Below are 15447 nucleotides of genomic sequence, written 5' to 3' on the forward strand. Positions count from 1 at the left end.
CTGTTAAGTCGCGTTTGGGTCCTCCTTCACCTGCATAACAGAAGGAACCGATCAAAGAATGGACCCAGCGACTTCAGACGCTCGTTACACTGCCGTCGAGATCCAAGGAGCCATGCTCGGCAGACACGAGCAGGAATTGTCTGCTGCTCGCCATGCCGTGGAGAACCTGGCCGCTCAGGTTTCCGACCTCTCTGGACAGTTCCAGAGTCTACGTCTCGTGCCACCTGTTACTCCCTGGCCTGCCGAGCCTCCTGAACCCAGGGTTAATAACCCACCTTGCTACTCCGGGCAGCCCACTGAGTGCCGCTCCTTTCTCACGCAGTGTGAGATTGTGTTCTCTCTCCAACCCCACACATACTCTAGAGAGAGCTCGGGTTGCTTTCGTCATTTCACTCCTTACTGGCCGGGCTCGAGAATGGGGCACAGCTATCTGGGAGGCAAGGGCTGATTGCTCTAACAGATTCCAGAACTTTAAAGAAGAGATGATTCGGGTTTTTGACCGTTCAGTTTTTGGTGAGGAGGCTTCTAGGGCCCTGGCTTCCTTATGCCAAGGTGAACGGTCCATAACGGATTATTCCATTGAGTTTCGCACTCTTGCTGCCTCTAGTGAGTGGAACGAGCCGGCGCTGCTCGCTCGTTTTCTGGAGGGACTCCACGCAGTGGTTAAGGATGAGATTCTCTCCCGGGAGGTTCCTTCAGATGTGGACTCCTTGATTGCTCTCGCCATCCGCATAGAACGACGGGTAGATCTTCGTCACCGGGCTCGTGGAAGAGAGCTCGCATCAACGGTGTTTCCCTGCTCCGCATCGCAACCATCTCCCTCTGGCTTTGAGACTGAGCCCATGCAGCTGGGAGGGATTCGCATCTCGAATAAGGAGAGGGAACAGAGGATCACCAACCGCCTGTGCCTCTATTGCGGAGTTGCTGGACATTTTGTTATTTCATGTCCAGTAAGAGGCCAGAGCCCATCAGTAAGCGGAGGGCTACTGGTGAGCGCTACTACTCAGGTCCCTTCATCTAGATCTTGTACTACTATGTCGGTCCATCTACGCTGGACCGGTTCGGGTGCTACATGCAGTGCTTTGATTGACTCTGGGGCTGAGGGTTGTTTCATGGACGAAGCATGGGCTCGGAAACATAACATTCCTTTCAGACCGTTAGACAGGCCTACGCCCATGTTTGCCTTAGATGGTAGTCATCTTCCCAGTATCAAATTTGAGACACTACCTTTAACTCTCACAGTATCTGGTAACCACAGTGAGACTATATCTTTTTTGATTTTCCGTTCACCGTTTACACCTGTTGTTTTGGGTCACCCTGGCTTGTATGTCATAATCCTTCTATTAATTGGTCTAGTAATTCTATCCTATCCTGGAACGTTTCTTGTCATGTGAAGTGTTTAATGTCTGCCATCCCTCCCATTTCTTCTGTCCCTACTTCTCAGGAGGAACCTGGCGATTTGACAGGAGTGCCGGAGGAATATCATGATCTGCGCACGGTCTTCAGTCGGTCCCGAGCCAACTCCCTTCCTCCTCACCGGTCGTATGATTGTAGTATTGATCTCCTTCCGGGGACCACTCCTCCTCGAGGTAGACTATACTCTCTGTCGGCTCCCGAACGTAAGGCACTCGAGGATTATTTGTCTGTGTCTCTTGACGCCGGTACCATAGTGCCTTCTTCCTCTCCGGCCGGGGCGGGGTTCTTTTTGTTAAGAAGAAGGACGGTACTCTGCGCCCCTGCGTGGATTATCGAGGGCTGAATGACATAACGGTTAAGAATCGTTATCCGCTTCCCCTTATGTCATCAGCCTTCGAGATTCTGCAGGGAGCCAGGTGCTTTACTAAGTTGGACCTTCGTAACGCTTACCATCTCGTGCGCATCAGAGAGGGGGACGAGTGGAAAACGGCGTTTAATACTCCGTTAGGGCATTTTGAGTACCGGGTTCTGCCGTTCGGTCTCGCCAATGCGCCAGCTGTTTTTCAGGCATTAGTTAATGATGTTCTGAGAGACATGCTGAACATTTTTGTTTTTGTCTATCTTGACGATATCCTGATTTTTTCTCCGTCACTCGAGATTCATGTTCAGCACGTTCGACGTGTTCTACAGCGCCTTTTAGAGAATTGTCTCTACGTAAAGGCTGAGAAGTGCTCTTTTCATGTCTCCTCCGTTACTTTTCTCGGTTCCGTTATTTCCGCTGAAGGCATTCAGATGGATTCCGCTAAGGTCCAAGCTGTCAGTGATTGGCCCGTTCCAAGGTCACGTGTCGAGTTGCAGCGCTTCTTAGGTTTCGCTAATTTCTATCGGCGTTTCATTCGTAATTTCGGTCAAGTTGCTGCCCCTCTCACAGCTCTTACTTCTGTCAAGACGTGTTTTAAGTGGTCCGGTTCCGCCCAGGGAGCTTTTGATCTTCTAAAAACGTTTTACGTCCGCTCCTATCCTCGTTACTCCTGACGTCACCAGACAATTCATTGTCGAGGTTGACGCTTCAGAGGTAGGCGTGGGAGCCATTCTATCCCAGCGCTCCCAGTCTGACGATAAGGTTCATCCTTGCGCTTATTTTTCTCATCGCCTGTCGCCATCTGAGCGCAACTATGATGTGGGTAACCGTGAACTGCTCGCCATCCGCTTAGCCCTAGGCGAATGGCGACAGTGGTTGGAGGGGGCGACCGTTCCTTTTGTCGTTTGGACAGACCATAAGAACCTTGAGTACATCCGTTCTGCCAAACGACTTAATGCCCGTCAAGCTCGTTGGGCGTTGTTTTTCGCTCGTTTCGAGTTTGTGATTTCTTACCGTCCGGGTAGCAAGAACACCAAGCCTGATGCCTTATCCCGTCTGTTTAGTTCTTCTGTGGCTTCTACTGATCCCGAGGGGATTCTTCCTTATGGGCGTGTTGTCGGGTTAACAGTCTGGGGAATTGAAAGACAGGTTAAGCAAGCACTCACGCACACTGCGTCGCCGCGCGCTTGTCCTAGTAACCTCCTTTTCGTCCCTGTTTCCACTCGTCTGGCTGTTCTTCAGTGGGCTCACTCTGCCAAGTTAGCGGGTCATCCCGGTGTTCGAGGCACTCTTGCGTCTATTCGCCAGCGCTTTTGGTGGCCGACTCAGGAGCGTGACACGCGCCGTTTCGTGGCTGCCTGTTCGGACTGCGCGCAGACTAAGTCGGGTAACTCTCCTCCTGCCGGTCGTCTCAGACCGCTCCCATTCCTTCTCGACCATGGTCTCACATTGCCTTAGACTTCATTACCGGTCTGCCTTTGTCTGCGGGGAAGACTGTGATTCTGACGGTTGTCGATAGGTTCTCTAAGGCGGCACATTTCATTCCCCTCGCTAAACTTCCTTCCGCTAAGGAGACGGCACAAATCATTATTGAGAATGTATTCAGAATTCATGGCCTCCCGTTAGACGCCGTTTCAGACAGAGGTCCGCAATTCACGTCACAGTTTTGGAGGGAGTTCTGTCGTTTGATTGGTGCGTCCGTCAGTCTCTCTTCCGGGTTTCATCCCCAGTCTAACGGTCAAGCAGAGAGGGCCAATCAGACGATTGGTCGCATACTACGCAGCCTTTCTTTCAGGAACCCTGCGTCTTGGGCAGAACAGCTCCCCTGGGCAGAATACGCTCACAATTCGCTTCCTTCGTCTGCTACCGGGTTATCTCCGTTTCAGAGTAGTCTGGGTTACCAGCCTCCTCTGTTCTCATCCCAGCTTGCCGAGTCCAGCGTTCCCTCCGCTCAAGCGTTTGTCCAACGTTGTGAGCGCACCTGGAGGAGGGTGAGGTCTGCACTTTGCCGTTACAGGGCACAGACGGTGAGAGCCGCCAATAAACGCAGGATTAAGAGTCCAAGGTATTGTTGCGGCCAGAGAGTGTGGCTTTCCACTCGCAACCTTCCTCTTACGACAGCTTCTCGTAAGTTGACTCCGCGGTTCATTGGTCCGTTCCGTGTCTCCCAGGTCGTCAATCCTGTCGCTGTGCGACTGCTTCTTCCGCGACATCTTCGTCGCGTCCATCCTGTCTTCCATGTCTCCTGTGTTAAGCCTTTTCTTCGCACCCCCGTTCGTCTTCCCTCCCCCCCTCCCGTCCTTGTCGAGAGCGCACCTATTTACAAGGTACATAAAATTATGGACATGCGTTCTCGGGGACGGGGTCACCAATACCTAGTGGATTGGGAGGGTTACGGTCCTGAGGAGAGGAGTTGGGTTCCGTCTCGGGACGTGCTGGACCGTTCGCTCATCGATGATTTCCTCCGTTGCCGCCAGGATTCCTCCTCGAGTGCGCCAGGAGGCGCTCGGTGAGTGGGGGGTACTGTCATGTTTGTCATTCATTGTCATGTCTTGTCCCTGTGCTCCCCATGCTATTCGTTTCCCTCTGCTGGTCTTGTTTGGTTCTATCCTTCTCTCTCCCCTCCCTCTCTCACTCTCTCGCTCTCTCTTCTCTCTGTCGTTCCGTTCCTGCTCCCAGCTGTTCCTATTCCCCTAATCATCATTTAGTCTTTCCACACCTGTTCCCGATCCTTTCCCCTGATTAGACTCCCTATTTATTCCTTTGTGATCCGTTCCTGTTCCGTCGGTTCCTTGTTTTGTATTCCATGCTGTAATTGCGTTTCGCCCTGTCCTGTCGTGTTTTTTGCCGTGATTGTGTATCACCCTGTCCTGTCGTGTTTTGTGCCTTCTTCAGACGCTGCGTGTGAGCAGGTGTCTCAGTTGACTGCGGCCTGCGCCTACCCGAAGCGACCTGCAGTCTGTGGCCGCTTCTCCAGTTGTTTTCCCCTCTACTATCTAGAGGATTTCAGTTATTCGGTTTTGAGCATTAATAGACTCTGTTTCTGTTAAGTCGCGTTTGGGTCCTCCTTCACCTGCATAACACAAAGTCAAGGGGTACATTGCAAATGCCAATAAGGCTAATGCCATCATACGGTGGTTCCTAACTTCGGTCCTCGTAACAATACAGTTTTATTGTAGACCCGGACAAACACACATTTGTCCGAATTCAACTTTAAACTAATAAGGCCCTAAATAAGTTAAATCAGGTATGTTTGTAAGGGGCTACAACTAAAATGTGTACTGTTGCATTTTGAAATGTGTACTGTTGCAATGTGTACTGTTGCACAAGCATTTCGCTACACCACAAGCATTTCGCTACACCACAAGCATTTCGCTACACCTGAAATAACATCTGCTAAACACGTGTATGTGACATAACATTTGATTTATTGGGGGTACTCAAGGACCGGAGGTGAGAACCACTGCTGTAGACCTACGACTGTATTGGATTGGGGGTACTCAAGGACCGGAGGTGAGAACCACTGCTGTAGACCTACGACTGTATTGGATTGGGGGTACTCAAGGACCGGAGTTGAGAACCACTGCTGTAGACCTACGACTGTATTGGATTGGGGGTACTCAAGGACCGGAGTTGAGAACCACTGCTGTAGACCTACGACTGTATTGGATTGGGGGTACTCAAGGACCGGAGGTGAGAACCACTGCTGTAGACCTACGACTGTATTGGATTGGGGGTACTCAAGGACCGGAGGTGAGAACCACTGCTGTAGACCTACGACTGTATTGGATTGGGGGTACTCAAGGACCGGAGGTGAGAACCACTGCTGTAGACCTACGACTGTATTGGATTGGGGATACTCAAGGACCGGAGTTGAAAACCACTGCTGTAGACCTACGACTGTATTGGATTGGGGGTATTCAAGGACCGGAGGTGAGAACCACTGCTGTAGACCTACGACTGTATTGGATTGGGGGTATTCAAGGACCGGAGGTGAGAACCACTGCTGTAGACCTACGACTGTATTGGATTGGGGGTACTCAAGGACCGGAGTTGAGAACCACTGCTGTAGACCTACGACTGTATTGGATTGGGGGTACTCAAGGACCGGAGGTGAGAACCACTGCTGTAGACCTACGACTGTATTGGATTGGGGGTACTCAAGGACCGGAGGTGAGAACCACTGCTGTAGACCTACGACTGTATTGGACTGGGGGTACTCAAGGACCGGAGGTGAGAGCCACTGCTGTAGACCTACGACTGTATTGGATTGGGGGTACTCAAGGACCGGAGGTGAGAACCACTGCTGTAGACCTACGACTGTATTGGATTGGGGGTACTCAAGGACCGGAGGTGAGAACCACTGCTGTAGACCTACGACTGTATTGGATTGGGGGTACTCAAGGACCGGAGGTGAGAACCACTGCTGTAGACCTACGACTGTATTGGATTGGGGGTACTCAAGGACCGGAGGTGGGAACCACTGCTGTAGACCTACGACTGTATTGGATTGGGGGTACTCAAGGACCGGAGGTGAGAACCACTGCTGTAGACCTACGACTGTATTGGATTGGGGGTACTCAAGGACCGGAGTTGAGAACCACTGCTGTAGACCTACGACTGTATTGGACTGGGGGTACTCAAGGACCGGAGGTGAGAACCACTGCTGTAGACCTACGACTGTATTGGATTGGGGTACTCAAGGACCGGAGGTGAGAACCACTGCTGTAGACCTACGACTGTATTGGATTGGGGGTACTCAAGGACCGGAGTTGAGAACCACTGCTGTAGACCTACGACTGTATTGGATTGGGGGTACTCAAGGACCGGAGGTGAGAACCACTGCTGTAGACCTACGACTGTATTGGATTGGGGGTACTCAAGGACCGGAGGTGAGAACCACTGCTGTAGACCTACGACTGTATTGGATTGCATGCCATTATCAGCTGCAAAAGGACTTCACATGGATATCATGGAAAAATTGTGACAATCAAATAATGCAACACAAACAAATTAGCAACAGATTCCTTCCCCTCTATTGCAGGATTGTGATCTGTGATTCATCAACACTAGTTCATCTTGAATAATAGTTAAGGTAACAATGAAAACAAGTTTAAAACACTTAACTTAACAAATAAATTTCAACGTGTACAAGTAAGCTAACTCATACAGTGGGGAGAACAAGTATTTGATACACTCCCGATTTTGCAGGTTTTCCTACTTACAAAGCATATAGAAGTCTGTAATTTTTTATCAAAGGTACACTTCAACTGTGAGAGACTGAATCTAAAACAAAAATCCAGAAAATCACATGGTATGATTTTTAAGTAATTAATTTGCATTTTATTGCATGACATAAGTATTTGATCACCTACCAACCAGTAAGAATTCCGGCTCTCACAGACCTGTTAGTTTTTCTTTAAGAAGCCCTCCTGTTCTCCACTCATTACCTGTATAAAAGACCACACACTCAATCAAACAGACTCCAACCTCTCCACAATGCCCAAGACCAGAGAGCTGTGTAAGGACATCAGGGATAAAATTGTAGACCTGCACAAGGCTGGGATGGGCTACAGGACAATAGGCAAGCTTGGTGAGAAGGCAACAACTGTTGGCGCAATTATTAGAAAATGGAAAAAGTTCAAGATGACGGTCAATCACCCTCGGTCTGGGGCTCCATGCAAGATCTCACCTCGTGGGGCATCAATGATTATGAGGAAGGTGAGGGATCAGCCCAGAACTACATGGCAGGACCTGGTCAATGACCCGAAGAGAGCTGGGACCACAGTCTCAAAGAAAACCATTAGTAACACACTACGTCGTCAAGAATTAAAATCCTTCAGCGCACGCAAGGTCCCACTGCTCAAGCCAGCGCATGTACAGGGCTGTCTGAAGTTTGCCAATGACCATCTGGATGATCCAGAGGAGGAATGGTAGAAGGTCATGTGGACTGATGAGACAAAAATAGAGCTTTTTGGTCTAAACTCCACTCGCCATGTTTGGAGGAGGAAGAAGGATGAGTACAAGTCCAAGAACCCCATCCCAACCGTGATAATGATGTGTAGTAGACTGGGGAGTAGAAGGGCCATTACTAGGACAGTCATAATGATTTGTAGTAGACTGGGGAGTAGAAGGGCCATTACTAGGACAGTCATAATGATGTGTAGTAGACTGGGGAGTAGAAGGGCCATTACTAGGACAGTCATAATGATGTGTAGTAGACTGGAGAGTAGAAGGCCCATTACTAGGACAGTCATAATGATGTGTGGAAGACTGGAGAGTAGAAGGCCCATTACTAGGACAGTCATAATGATGTGTAAGTCGATCTGGATAAGAGCGTCTGCTAAATGACTTAAATGTAATGTAAATGTAGTAGACTGGAGAGTAGAAGGCCCATTACTAGGACAGTCATAATGATGTGTAGTAGACTGGGGAGTAGAAGGGCCATTACTAGGACAGTCATAATGATGTGTAGTAGACTGGGGAGTAGAAGGGCCATTACTAGGACAGTCATAATGATGTGTAGTAGACTGGAGAGTAGAAGGGCCATTACTAGGACAGTCATAATGATGTGTAGTAGACTGGGGAGTAGAAGGGCCATTACTAGGACAGTCATAATGATGTGTAGTAGACTGGGGAGTAGAAGGGCCATTACTAGGACAGTCATAATGATGTGTAGTAGACTGGAGAGTAGAAGGGCCATTACTAGGACAGTCATAATGATGTGTAGTAGACTGGAGAGTAGAAGGCCCATTACTAGGACAGTCATAATGATGTGTAGTAGACTGGGGAGTAGAATGGCCATTACTAGGACAGTCATAATGATGTGTAGTAGACTGGGGAGTAGAAGGGCCATTACTAGGACAGTCATAATGATGTGTAGTAGACTGGGGAGTAGAAGGGCCATTACTAGGACAGTCATAATGATGTGTAGTAGACTGGGGAGTAGAAGGGCCATTACTAGGACAGTCATAATGATGTGTAGTAGACTGGGGAGTAGAAGGGCCATTACTAGGACAGTCATAATGATGTGTAGTAGACTGGGGAGTAGAAGGGCCATTACTAGGACAGTCATAATGATGTGTAGTAGACTGGGGAGTAGAAGGGCCATTACTAGGACAGTCATAATGATGTGTAGTAGACTGGGGAGTAGAAGGGCCATTACTAGGACAGTCATAATGATGTGTAGTAGACTGGGGAGTAGAAGGGCCATTACTAGGACAGTCATAATGATGTGTAGTAGACTGGGGAGTAGAAGGGCCATTACTAGGACAGTCATAATGATGTGTAGTACACTGGGGAGTAGAAGGCCCATTACTAGGACAGTCATAATGATGTGTGGAAGACTGGAGAGTAGAAGGCCCATTACTAGGACAGTCATAATGATGTGTGGTAGACTGGAGAGTAGAAGGCCCATTACTAGGACAGTCATAATGATGTGTGGTAGACTGGAGACTAGAAGGCCCATTACTAGGGCAGTCATAATGATGTGTAGTAGACTGGAGAGTAGAAGGCCCATCCTGTCAAATCCAAGATGGCGTAGAAGTCAGATGTCTTAGTCTTTGTCTTATTCCATGTATATATCTTTCTATATCTTTTTATTCACATTCTTTTTAATATTTTTCCTAAACCTCAACTTCAAAATACTCTCCTTTCTATTTACTTCTGAACTTTAATACCGCGTCTGAAGCTAGCTGGCTAACTAGCTACCAGCTATCAGCTATCAGTCAGCTAACTACTGCTAGCGGTCATCAGCTAACCTTTAGCTCGGAAAGCTCTCACCAGTTCGTACAACACGAATCGCCGTGTCCACAGCCAGCCTAACCACTCACTGGACCCATACGATCACTTGGCAATGCATGCCTCTCCCTAATATCAAAATGCCTTGTCCATTACTGTCCTGGTTAGTGATTACTGCCTTATTTCACTGTAGAGCTTCTAGCCCTGCACAATATGCCTGAAGCAACGATGTTGTTCCACCTCCCACATATGCGATCACATCACCTGGTTTAAACGTCTCTAGAGACTATCTCTCTCATCATTACTCAATACCTAGGTTTACCTCCAATTAACTATCTTCATACCATACCTTTGTCTGTACATTATGCCTTGATTCTATGCTATTGTGCCCAGAAACCTGCTCCCTTTACTCTCTGTTCTGAACGTGCTAGACGGCCAGTTCTTATAGCCTTTAGCCATACCTTTATCCTATTTCTCCTCTGTTCCTCTGGTGATGTAGAGGTTAATCCAGGCCCTACAGTGCCTCGCTCCACTCCTACTCCCCAGGTGCTCTCATTTGTTGACTTCTGTAACCCCTAAAAGCCTTGGTTTCATGCATGTTAACATTAGAAGCCTACTCCCTAAATGTGCTTTATTCACTGCTTTAGCACATTCTGCCAACCTGGATGTCTTAGCCGTGTCTGAATCCTGGCTTAGGAAAACCACCAAAAACCCTGAAATGTCCTTCCCTAACTATAACATTTTCTGCCCAGATAGAACTGCCAAAGGGGGCGGTGTTGTGTTAACTGTGTTAACTAACCTCCAGATGAGCTTCAATGCCATACAACTCTCCTTCCATGGCCTCCAACTGCTCTTAAATGCAAGTAAAACTAAATGCATGCTCTTCAACCGATCGCTACCCGCACCTGCCCGCCCGTCCAACATCACTATGGACGGTTCTGACTTAGAATATGTGGATAACTACAAATACCAAACTGACCATCCGAACGATCCTCGCCTTCGGCGATGTCATTTACAAAAAGGCTCCAACACTCTACTCAACAAATTGGATGCAGTCTATCACAGTGCCATCCGTTTTATCACCAAAGCCCCACATACTACCCACCACTGCGACCTGTATGCTCTCGTTGGCTGGCCCTCGCTTCATACTGTACTTGTCGCCAAACCCACTGGCTCCAGGTCATCTACACCCGAAACCTGACTGGTAACCCCCAAAGCCAATTCTTCCTTTGGCCGCCTCTCCTTCCAGTTCTCTGCTGCTAATGACTGGAACGAAGTGCAAAAATCTCTGAAGCTGGAGACTCTTACCTCCCTCACTAGCTTTAAGCACCAGCTGTCAGAGCAGCCCACAGATCACTGCACCTGTACATAGCTTATCTGTAAATAGCCCATTCAATCTGCCTCATCCCCATACTGTATTTATTTATCTTGCTCCTTTGCACCCCAGTATCTCAACTTGCACATTCCTCTTCTGCACATCCTACCATTCCAGTGTTTAATTGCTATATTGTAATTACTTTGCCACCATGGCCTATTTATTGCCTTACCTCTCTTATCCTACCTCATTTGCACATGCTCTATATAGATGTTTCTACTGTATTATTGATTGTATGTTTGTTTATTCCATGTGTAACTCTGTGTTGTTGTATGTGTCAAACTGTTTTGCTTTATCTTGGCCAAGTCGCAGTTTCAAATGAGAACTTGTTCTCAACTAGCCTACCTGGTTAAATAAAGGTGAAATAGAAAAGTTAAGGCAGTCATACCCGTAGCTTGTGACTCTGTGTCCTCACCACCGTCCCTTCCTTCACCACGTCCACAGGACACTCATTTATACTGCAGTCTGCCTTGTGTCTCAGCCAGTCTTCATAACCCTGGGGGGAGAGGAAGAGGGGGAGGAAGGGAGAAGAGGTTGAGCTATACAAGGAGCAAATGGCAGGAGATCATGGGAAGAAATGGAACAGAGGGCGATACCATCATACAAGGTCACACAATACGTGGTATCAAATTAGTGGTATGTTCTGTCAGCATGTTGACCTGTATCCAGGGCCTCTACACAACATGCCTCTACATAACATGTCAGGTTAATGATCGCATATGACCTGACCTGGGCCCTGTTAGCCAGGAGAGGTTCCCTGCTGTTAGCACATCTGTCTCTAACGGAACACAGCGGAGGAAGGCTTCCAACACTGATGAACAGAGAATAAACATACAATGCATTCGGAAAGTATACAGACGCCTTGACTTTTTCCACATTTTGTTACGTTACAGCCTTAATCAAAAATGTATAAACAAAAAAATTATCAATCTTCACAAAATACCCCATAATGAAAAAGCCAAAAAAAGTTTTTTTTAGAAATGTTTGCAAATGTATTACAAATAAAAAACGGAAATATCACAGTTACATAAGTATTCAGACCCTTTACTCAGTACTTTGTTGAAGCATCTTTGGCAGTGATTACAGCCTCAAGTGTTCTTGGGTATGATGCTACAAGCTTGGCACATTTGAGGAGTTTCTCCCATTCTTTTCTGCAGATCCTCTCAAGCTCTGTCAGGTTAGATGAGGAGCGTCGCTGCACAGCTATTTTCATGCCTCTCCAGAGATGGTCGATCCGGTTAAAGTCTGGGCTCTGGCTGGGCCACTCAAGGACATTCAGAGACTTGTTCCGCAGCCACTCCTGCTTGGCTGTGTGCTTAGCGCCGTTGTCCTGTTGGAAGCTGAACCTTCGCCCCAGTCTGAGGTCCTGAGTGCTCTGGAGCAGGTTTTCATCAAGGATCTCTCTGTACTTTGCTCCGTTCATCTTTCCCTCGATCCTGACTAGTCTCCCATTCCCTGACGCTGAAAAACATCCCCACAGCACAGCATGATTCTGCCACCACCATGCTTCACTGTAGGGATGGTGCCAGGTTTCCTCCAGACATGACGCTTGGCATTCAGGCCAAATAGTTCAATCTCGGTTTCATCATACCAGAAAATGTTGTTTCTCATGGTCTGAGAGTCCTTTAAGGTGCCCTTTGGCAAACTCCAAGTAGGCTGTCATGTCCCTTTTACTGAGGAGTGGCTTCTGTCTGGCCACTCTACCATAAATTCCTGATTGGTGAAGTGCTTGAGAATTGGTTGTCCTTCTGGAAGGTTCTCCCATCTCCACAGAGGAACTCTGGAGCTCTGTCAGAGTGACCATCGGGTTCTTATGTCACCTCCCTGACCAAGGCACTTCTCACCTGATTGGTCAGTTTGGCTGGGGGGCCAGCTCTAGGAAGAGCCTTGGTGGTTCCAAACTTCTTCAATTTAAGAATGATGGAGGCCACTCTGTTCTTGGGGACCTTCAATGCTGCAGAAATGTTTTAGTACCCTTCCCCAGATCTGAGCCTCGACACAATCCTGTCTCGGAGCTCTATGGACAATTCTTTCAACCTCATTGCTTGGTTTTTGCTCTGACATGCACTGTTCACTGTTGGACCTTATATAAACAGGTGTGTGCCTTTCCAAATCATGTCCAATCAATTGAATTTACCACAGGTGGACTCCAATCAAGTTGTAGAAACATCTCAAGGATGATCAATGGAAACAGGATACACCTGAGCTCAATTTCGAGTCTCATAGCAAAGGGTCTGAATACTTATGTAATTAAAGTATTTCTGTTTTTTGTTTTTAATACACTTCTAAAAACATGTTCTTTCTTTTTCATTATGGTGTATTGTTTGTACATTGATGAAGGAAAAAAATGAATTCATCAATATTAGAATCAGGCTGTAGCGTAATAAAATGTGGAAAAAGTCAAGGGGTCTGAATACTTTACGAATGCACTGTAAATCAATAGTATACCATTAATCATGACATTTTGTTCAGATCAACAGACCTGTTTAATGGCAGTGACGGTGATGACAAAGAATAGAGGCAGTCCGCTGGTGACGGGGCTGGTGGGCGTGTCTATGATGAGCTGAGGAGAGAGGCAGAGAGGAAGGAGGCAGGGAACAAAGGTAGAGAAGGAGGGAACAAGGAGGAGAGGAGAGCAGGATATAGTTGCAGATAAATTCCAGTTTGGGGGAGTGATGGAGCAATCAGGTGACTTCAGTTTCTATCTCCGCCTCCCCACAGTATTTAACCACACCCACCCACATACCTAACGTCCTCCTACCCGCTGGTTACTCATTACTCATAACTCATTCATTTCAGTTTCTATCTCCGCCTCCCCACAGTATTTAACCACACCCACCCACATACCTAACGTCCTCCTACCCGCTGGTTACTCATAACTCATAACTCATTCATTTCAGTTTCTATCTCCGCCTCCCCACAGTATTTAACCACACCCACCCACATACCTAACGTCCTCCTACCCGCTGGTTACTCATAACTCATAACTCATTCATTTCAGTTTCTATCTCCGCCTCCCCACAGTATTTAACCACACCCACCCACATACCTAACGTCCTCCTACCCGCTGGTTACTCATAACTCATAACTCATTCATTTCAGTTTCTATCTCCGCCTCCCCACAGTATTTAACCACACCCACCCACATACCTAACGTCCTCCTACCCGCTGGTTACTCATAACTCATAACTCATTCATTTCAGTTTAAAGGGATAGTTTCAGATGAACTCATGGATACCATGTTTATGTCTTTGTGTACAGTTTTAATGAAGTTGAAGGTAGTTTCTGGCGCCATTCTACAGAATACAGAAGGTTGAATTCAAGCCAGACCCCAGGGTGGTGTGTGTGTGTCTCAGTTTGAGAGAGCAACAGATAAAGAGCGAGATTGTTAACATTTGCTAGAGCAATAACTGGAAGTGTACAGGAGCAGCTAGCATGCCAAAATCTTAAACTATCCCTTCAACCATTGTGGCAAGCTGGACCGGCCACCTTAGTCTCCTCCTCATAGTGCTACTGGACGGGGTCATATCATATTTATCATGGACCATGACCATAGGCCCATGCGTACTTGACCAATGTAATTCCAAGCCAAATAATTAACGTTACCTAATTAGCTGTCACATTGACTTCACATAGCCTACGTCTTTAACTAATAGTGTGTAACCTGAACATGTGAAACCCCCAAATGGCCCTAATCAAACAGAGAGATGTTGTCACCTGGACCAGGAAGATGAGCAGGAAGTAGAAGTTGGCGATTCTTCTGAACTGTTCAAACAGGTTCTTGGGGATGAAGTTCCATAAGGTGTACTGGTAGAGAGAACACACAAACTTTTAACAGGCAGTCTAGAGAGAGGAACAGCAGTGTGTGTGTATATGTGTGTGTGTGGTCCAAAAGGTTGCTAACCCTAAAGGACAGAGATACAGTTAATGGAGCACAACAGGCTTGGTTATCAAGGTATCGATTTGGTTTTCAGGGGTAGGTGATGCTGTTGTTATGCCAACTGCTTGGTTGCTGTGGAGCCTGCTCACCTTGGAAGAGACAATGCGGTTGTCGGGATAACGCTGAGGGATGTAGGCATCAGCCCCCAGTGGGGGTTCTTTGTGACCGATGTATACTGTCCGGCTGTCCACCCAGTACTCCTCCCCAGCACACTGTTAGAGAACGAGAGCGAGAGAGAGAGAGAGAGAGAGAGAGAGAGAGAGAGAGAGAGAGAGAGAGAGAGAGAACAAGAGAGAACAAGAGAGAACAAGAGAGAACAAGAGAGAACAAGAGAGAACAAGAGAGAACAGGAACATTTTACATCTAGCTATAAATTAGGAAGGAAATGATCTCAACAGAGAAAATGTTTGTAATGTGTGCTACCTATATCCCCCAGTAGAATCCCCACAGCTTAGCCACGACAGCTTCTCCATCCTAGAGGGGGAGATCAACCATTTCCAGGCCCAGGGACATGCACTAGTCTGTGGTGCCCTAATTGCCAGAACTGGACAAGAACCTGATACCCTCAGCACACAGGGGGACAAACACCTACCTGGAGGTGACATCATTCCCTCC

General features: G+C 47.5%; 1 pseudogene; it reads right to left on the minus strand.

Moving 5' to 3' along the window:
* The window catches only part of LOC124044186, an 82135-nt pseudogene that overhangs the window by 42857 nt on the left and 23831 nt on the right, over nt 1-15447 (minus strand).

This window comes from Oncorhynchus gorbuscha, linkage group LG09, assembly GCF_021184085.1.
Source record: "Oncorhynchus gorbuscha isolate QuinsamMale2020 ecotype Even-year linkage group LG09, OgorEven_v1.0, whole genome shotgun sequence".
In the NCBI taxonomy this organism is placed as follows: domain Eukaryota; kingdom Metazoa; phylum Chordata; class Actinopteri; order Salmoniformes; family Salmonidae; genus Oncorhynchus; species Oncorhynchus gorbuscha.